We start from the raw sequence: 8,623 nt of genomic DNA, 5'->3' as shown, positions 1-8,623 counted from the left end.
CTGGAGTGCTGTGGCCGCTCCCGGCCACCGCAGCCTCGACCTGCTGGGCTCCGGCGATCCTTCCACCTCAGCCTTCCTAGTAGCCAGAATTACAAGCATGTGCTACCATGCCTGGCTGATTTTTTGATTTTATTGTAGAGATGAGGTCTCATCAAGTTGCCCAGGCGAGTCTCAAACCCACGGGTTCAGGCAATTCACTCACCTCACCCTCCCAAAGGCGCGGTATTATAGGCTGAGCCACAGAGCCCGGCTATCATAATCTCTATGATAAATGAAAAAATTAGGCGGGCCGGGTGACTGGCGCGCGCCTGTAGTTCCGGCTACTTGGGAGGCTGAGGCGGAAGGATCGCCGGAGCCCAGCAGGTTGAGGCTGCGGTGGGCGGGAGCGGCCACTGCATTCCAGTCTGGGCGACAGAGTGAGACTCCAACTCAAAAAAAACAAAAAACAAAAAACCCAAATTTTTGGAAAGAAGCACAGTGAAAGGAGGGGATTTATCCTGTATTTTGTTAAGGCCAGGCCTCATGTTTACACTTCACCTACAATGGCATTTTTACCTGTAATCATCACAGTAACATTATCACATAGGTGCTGTAGTCAAACTGGAATTGAGATATGGAGGAGAGTGTAAAAACTTGGGCAAATTCATATGACTGGGAAGTAGTGAAGTTAACTTAAACTGTCTGACTATAATAAATGTTCTCATTCCAAGACCTTGTCCAAAGAAGGGACATGTTGCTGGCCCGTGTTCAATCCCCGGCTGTCAGGTACACAAGGATCTCTTTGATGCCTCCCATGCTAGGGAACTTCAAGACACTGCACATCACATCTCTGCCTAACAAATCTGAAGCTGGCTCTCTAATAATTTCCTAGGGCTGTCATTTTAAAAATCACAGCAAAGTGGTATCTTAATACAACAGAAATGTGTTGGCTAACAGTTCTGGAGGCTAAAAGTCCAAGATTAGCATGTTTAGCGGGGCAGAATTTCTGAGGCTGGATAGAATCCTGCTTGACTTCTCCTTAGCTTCTGATGGTTGCTGGAAATTCTTGATATGTGACTGCTTGAGTTCAGTTGTTAGCTCTGTCATCATATGGCGTTCTTTCAGTGTCTTCCCCTAGCATGCTCTTCTGTGTGTGTGTCCAAACTTCAATAATTTTCTGGAGACATCAATTTGAATTAAGACTCCTTTTAATCCAGTATAACCTCATCTTAGCCTGATTACATCCTATTTCCAAATAAGGTCACATTCACAGGTAATGGAGGTTAGAACTTTAACATAACTTTCTGGGGGACACATTTTAATCTGCAACAGGCTCATACCAATAATAGTAATTTAACTTCTGCAAAGTAGTCACAAGTTTTTCCCTTGAATTCCTGTTGTACTTTATACAAAATGCTTCATTTTACTATTTCTGTTGAATGTGACCTTTAGAACTTCATTTTTCTAGAAGTCTCCTAAAGTCCCAAAGTCCAGCATGGTTAACGGAACAGCCCTGATATGTATAAGGCACGGTGAACCTTCTCATCCATATGTCACGTTTCAATGGAAACATAATTGTGTCATTATTTTAGCACTTCTGTTTACAACAAAAAGACAACTTACAACCTTGAGAAGTCCAAGTAAGAGAGCTGTTGACAATATATTGAAAGCTAAGCTGTTTCCTGTCATTAAAAACAGTTAGTCAATCTCTGGGATGTTAAGAAACTTCCATTTGACTAGTTAGAAATTGTATATTTATCACCTTATTAATTGAGTGCTTTTTATACAAGCTTCCTGAGTATAAACCTGAGCCTGAGTTTTCATCTTCCTGAACTCAAATTTCCTCTGTTCATTCCTCCAGAATTTAGAGAGAAAAAGAAGAGATTACATTATGCTTACTTACACATAGCTATAGATTCCTATGAGAGAATTCTATTTTAGGCGACCCAAACAAGAACAAGAGAGGTAAGAAGAGAGAGAATGAAGGAGAAGGAGCAAGAGAGACAGGCATAGAGAATGGAAGACAGGTAGCAGATGATACAGACAGAGAGAGAGAGAGAGAGAGAGAGAGAGAGAGAGAGAGAGAGAGAGAGAATGAGAAACATAAACACTCACAAAAGAGAAGGAAGAAAAAGAGATAATATGAAAAAAAAATAACTCTCTGGTGCCCAAGCTTATTCTCAAAATAGGATTGATTTATTGGTTGGTTGTACAGATGGGACAGCCGTGGATGCTATGACACTGTCCTCCTAGTTTGTGCAGGAGACAGCTCTGGCAATTGGGAGGATGGTCCAAACACCCTTACATCTAGATGTGCTGACTCAGCATCCCACGCAACTCCCCACAAGCCCAATAGCTACCAGATGCATCCGGACTAACCGCATGTGTCTTGACTTCAGTATCTTTGCCAAAGATACTCAGGTCTTTGCAAGTCCCTTGGGTTCCAAACTATTCACACCCATCTCCACATTATAAGTGACACTGTTGTGATGGCATCCCTCCAAGACGATCCTTCCAGGAACTTGGAAACTAAACCCCCCTGAACCCCCACCTTAACTGCCACCTCTCATTGTTCCGTTTTTCTAGTTCCTTACTCACACTCAGCTGCTGCTCTTATGCTCGGTAAAACCCTTGGTCCTTGGGCTGATATTTTCAATCTGGCTTCTGTTTGACTCCAAGCCTCCAGCCCAGCTGACCATTTTGAACTGCTCAAATACTCTTCCTCTTCTCTGATGCCTCAACCCTGATGAACGTATAAAGACTCTAAATTGCTGCTATCTCCCTCTCTCTGCTCCTTCTGGTTATTGTTTTTGTTAGTAGTACCATCCTCCAGGCCCAAAGGATACAAAGCTTAACTTACTCTTGATTCTCCTTTCTTCCATGATGCTTAAAAGGCAGTCATTAGATATTATTATAATTTTCACTATAAAGTTTCTCTTTGCCACTACTCAAATCAATTATTCTCTGTTTGTTTTCTCATCTTTATAATGTGGTGTAAACGACACCTCGCCCTGTTAAAGAAAAAAGTCATTCAATGATACTTGTTAAGTCACAATAAGGAAATGTTTATTCAGGACCATCATGATATGGGAACCAATAAAGTGGGACTTTGCAACAGAGAAGAGAGATTGGGCCCAACTCCAAATACAGCAAGTGGAAATGTATCACCAAAGAGAAGGGTGGGGTTTGTGGATTAAAAAAACAAAAAACTACTAAGTAGAGACATCAGGGATAAGGGTGAGAGAGAGAGGAACTCTGGCTAAACAAATCTTAACAGGATTCTTGCTAAAGACAGGTTATCAACTTAAGATAATAAAAAATGAGGAACCTGGTCATATATTGAAAATATCAAATCAGATACAAGGGGGGAAACATTCTTGATAAACTAGTTTAGCAGGGTTCTTTGCTAAAACTAGATTTTGCAAGGAAGTACACAGATGGGCCTAGAAGAAAGTTCAGGCATTTAGCCAAGCAAATAATTTTTGTCAGTTTTCCCTTTTGTTCAAGGAATGAAGAGACATTCTTTTTCCTTTGAACATGTAGGTCCATTTTTCTCATTTGGTAGCCTTTTATTCAATAGGGACCAGCTGAATCATCTGTTTGAACTTGTTAGTAGAGGACATCTGTTGGATGGTGCTAGAAGTCAGGCATTTAATAAGGAATAATTTTACAAAAATTTTTAAAAATAATTGTTGGTTAGGCAGTTTCTGAGTCCAGTGAACAGCCAGCCCAAAAGATTTCTAAATGTTGGGCTTGAAGAAGCTTCAGGTGGAGTGAGGGCAGGCAGTAGCAAGCTGATAGATTTTTCTGATTTTCAGTTTGAATGTCAGGAAGGTCTCTAAACATAAGGTGTTGTGTTGATGTCTATTTCAGGCATCCAGCTTCAGCCTTCAGGGCTTCAGGAAAAGGGTCATGTTAATTTCAGTGTTTCCACCTCAAAAGGGTGGGAAAAAATTTGGGAGTAGTAGTCAGATTTGCGGGGAAACTTGAAAACTTCAAGATATAGTTCAGTGTGCAGGCAAATAACAAAACTTCATAAACAATGAGCAGGACTATAATTTACTACTGGGTACACTATAGTTTTCTTCTGAACTGTAATTTTTTTCTCTGATCATTCCAATTTATACCAATAATCTAAGTAAATTTTTTTTTTACATCATAAATTTGGTCTTATTAAACATAGCTTAATTGTTTACAGAAGTGCAATAAGAATAATGATTGACCACATAGGCTCTCTTCGAGTTTCTTTGCTGGACTTTATCATAAGAAGTCTCAGATTGGACCTTTAAAAGCCTCTTAAGTCTAGGAAACTAAGCTAAGGATTTGCCATCAGGCTGCATCTGAGATACTTATGGATTTATGTGATGTTCACTCTGTTTAAGCTTCCCAAAATATTAGAAGTTCCTGGAGCTGCTGGGAAGTGACATTCCTTATTCCCCTATAAGACAACTATGTAAGAGAATCATATATGCAAGGTACCAGGCCAGTGTTTTTTGTTTTGTTTTGTTTTGATTTTTTATCCCAAGAGGCTTTATTGATTCCATAAAGTTAACCTTAGTTTCTCAAAGTTGTCTAGTCCATATCTGAAAACATGACATTCCATTAAATTCTATTAACATATCAATGTGTCTAATTGTGTCCTGTAACAAAAAGAACAGAATCCTTTTGAACATAAGCAAATAACTATATTGTCATGGAAATAAAAATGCTCATTAATAGTCTAATTTCAGAAGAATCAGATAGGGAGAAAAAAAGTAATTGTTTCCTTTTTGTTCACAAAGGTATGCCTTATCAAATTGCTGTAAGCTACAGATAGCTTATGATAAAAGATAAACATTTTTCTTAAATCTAGAAAACAAACATTAAAAAACTAACAATGTTTTAAACAAAAAATTATGAAACTTATCCTCATCAATTCATCCAATCCGATGTAATTAATTATTGTTCTTCTTGATTTTAGGATATAATTTTCAAGAACTGATCAGTTTCTTCATTAGAATTCTGGAAATTCTTACTCAGTTCACTGGTATTATTTCAGAGTTTTTATCAGAAGCTTGTATTTTAAATCACTTTTTATAGTTTTTTCCATGAATCTCTTTGAAGAATAAGCAAGTTTGGACTATAGCTTTCATATAAAAATCAAAGAAAAATTAACTATCCATAAATGGCAAGAAACTCTAAATGGTTATGGTTAAAGTTCTATTGAGAGTTCACTATGATATTTGGTTATTTCTGTGGCATACGTTTTCACATAATTTAAACAGAGAAGACCTAATTCTAGTTTTACACCAGTGTACTATTACTACGTAAAGCTAATTTTAATGAAACTTTATAAATGAATTCATTCAATCTCAGTCAGCTTTGAATATACAAGATAAGATTTTTTGCAAGATTTCTTTTCCAAAAAAATGTTGAGTAAGCAAATAATCTTTGTGAGTATCATCCCTCTTTTTCAGGGTTCTGCCCCTGTATATCTCACAATTCCACATGGCAAAAATGGAAGCAGTTACTTTTATAACAGGTCTAGATTCCCTGACTTCAATAACTGATGGGCCCAAAGGAAGACTCTTGATCAACTTGTTCCAGAAATTAGAGTTCTTCTCCAGAAATTTGGATTTGGAGCTAACAGATTCCTGTGTCAACCTAAATCCTCACTGAAAAAAAATACATGCATATAAAATTAAGAACAGTTTTCATCAATAAACTGATATGCATGAAACCTATAGAGTCAGTCTGCAGTAGGAGAAAAAGAGGTCAGTGCAAAAGAGCTGGAGAAAGCTTTCTGAATTCACTATATAGCCCACATCCTTCTTCCATTCAATAGAAGATCCCCCTGTACTCTTGCCTATATCATGTCATAAATTCATCTCCCTCTTTCTTGAGCGCTTAAGAGAGGTCTATTTGGTACTTGTAACCCAACGTGCCTGAACTAGTACACCAAGGAAAATGATCATTGTGTACTGGCTAAGAGGGTTGCATCTAGGGCAGCCTGCACAGGTATGTGCTCACTGTTCATTTCTCACCTCAATTAATTTCCTAAGCTTTGCTGTCCTATATCCATTTGGCAATTGGATATCCCAATTAAGTTCCACATGTGCACATCAAGTTCAGCATGTCTATTGTTAAGCCCATAATCATTCCCCTTCTGCTCCTTCTCCTGTATGCACAACCACCTGAATATTGTGCACATTTGTCCAGGGGCTGGAGCCAAAACCCAGACAGCTGCTTATTTTCCTGTAAATTCCACATCTCTACACATAAGCTCTTCCAAGGTCTACCCTGTAGACATCTCTTAAATATGTCCTCTTTTCTCCAAATCAAATGCCAATGCTTTGATTAGGACCTTTATTATCTCTTACCTGGATTACTGACAAACCTAGCTTTGTGTTCTCTAACTTAGTGTTAGTGTGCACTTTGAGTGTGCTCCTCTTGAACTACAAGCTAACCATGCCTCTCATCTTCTTAAAGCTAAGCCTCTGGACAATGTCAAATCTTTTTTCTCTTCAGGATCAGTAACAAAAATATTTCCAACTAAATTTGTGTTGTTTTGCCTTATTATGTTTTTTAGTCTCCCCCAAAGAAAAGTTTCTAGAGAAAAAAGATAATCTGTAGACACACAGGTAATCACTGAAATCCGTCCAATCTGTAATGTGACCACTCAGCTTGCAGAAGAACCAGAAGTTCCATATTTGAGCTAGTTAAGGATTAATGAAGTTCCTGGTAGCACTGTATCACAACAACCTGTTCCCTAATCAGGAGAGAGACTCTGCTTTCACATTAGCAGGGACAAAGGGAAGCTAGATGTATGTCTCTGCACTTTCCTCTAGTCCATCTCACTCCAGAGTCAGCAGTGAGCAAATCTTATTTATCTCACTCTCTTTCTGAGTTCTCCATAATCAATTTATTTTAACTTGGGGCTATAATGGCCATTCCACAACAGATGCAATGTCTTTTGTGACTTTTCTTTATTGAAAACCCCTTTCTATTCTGCATTTCTCAGAACACATCTGTAATGATTCCATGGCCTGCCTATATCCACAACCTTTGCAATGTGACTTAACAGTGACTCCCATCAAGAGAAAGAGTACTTTTCCCCACTTTTAACTTTGTACTAATATTGAGATTTTCCTGGACAAAACCCACAAAAACATCAACACCACCACCAACAAAGAACACAACATAATTAAAATGTAGGTTTCAAGTCCAGACCTTAAGAGACCATGTATGCTTCTGCTCTTTCTTGAATCTCTGCCCAGGATGCCCTGAGAAAAATCCCTGCCAAATCTACTGGAAATGAGAGACTGTACAAAATGGAGCCAAGTCAGTTCAATTTTCCCAGCCAAGGTTCAAGACATGCAGAGGGCCCAGCCTTGATCAACAAAATCATGTACCCATCCAACTCAGAGCTAATCGCTGGTGCCTGAGTCATCTCTGCTGAGACTACAACTGCCCCCAAGTTACCACTTGAGTCATAGTCAATAATAAATGCTCTCTGTCTTAAGCCATTAAGTTTTGGGGTGATGAGTTACTTATCAATAAAAAACTCATACACTCTTACCTCTTCTCTTGGTATCAGAGTAAAGTGGGAAAAAAAGTCTATCATATGTGTATTATTTGTATATACATTTATTATATAGCATTTATATATTAATATTATACTTATATAATAACATCACATATTATATATTTATTATACAATATACACTTGTTATTTATGATGCATATAATATTTGATAAGTAATGTAATCTAAAGCACATAGTAGGTACTCAACAAAGTGTTAGTCCCTCACTTATATAAACCTCTGAAATTCTAGAAATATTTCTCATTCTCATGATGGGTAATTTGAAGAGCAAGAATATCCTTACCAAAGTAAATGTATGTGACAATAATCAGCAATTCTGACAGCAAGATATTTATCTGAACTATGTACTTTAACTGGCAGCTTATGATGGAACTCCACTGTGGCCGATGGAAACGTGTGCAGTTCGAGACAGGAGATTAGCAAACCTTGGAGAAAGTCTTGGCTAAGGTTATTATTGTGCTCATCTTGGAAGAAAAAGCCATCATAACCCTCACCATGTACTTGGCTCCTCCATTTTCCCTCAGAATATGAAGAATTGCTCTCTAAATAATAAAGCCTTCCAGGAACCATAGAAAGCAGCTACTACAGAAAATTCATAAATATTCAGCTGACACCTGGCGGGAATGTTATACTCCCATCAGGGCTCTGTGCTGACATTGGAAGTCAGAAACCAACTTAGAGACATAAAACTGTGCAGAAAAATATTTACATAGATGTGCTTGGGGTGAGTTGTCAGAGTGCCATATTCTTCTTTTGCCTAGACATTGGGAATTAATTTATTTTTTATTTTACTTTATTTATTTATTTATTTTTGAGTTGGAGTCTCACTCGTTCGCCCAGACTGGAATGCAGTGGCCGCTCCCGGCTACCACAGCCTCGCCTGCTGGGCTCCAGCAATCCTTCTGTCTCAGCCTTCTGAGTAGCCAGAATTACAGGTATGTGCTACCACGCCCAGCTGATTTTTTGATTTATTGTTGAGATGAGGTCTTGCTGCCCAGGGGGGTCTCAAACCCGCGGGCTCAGGCAATCCACTCACCTTAGCCTCCCAAAGGCGTGGGATT

Source organism: Carlito syrichta, unplaced genomic scaffold (genome assembly GCF_000164805.1).
Source record: "Carlito syrichta isolate Samal-C Ts95f unplaced genomic scaffold, Tarsius_syrichta-2.0.1 Scaffold308159, whole genome shotgun sequence".
Classification (NCBI taxonomy): Eukaryota; Metazoa; Chordata; class Mammalia; order Primates; family Tarsiidae; genus Carlito; species Carlito syrichta.
Note: the sequence above shows the minus strand (reverse complement) of the source record.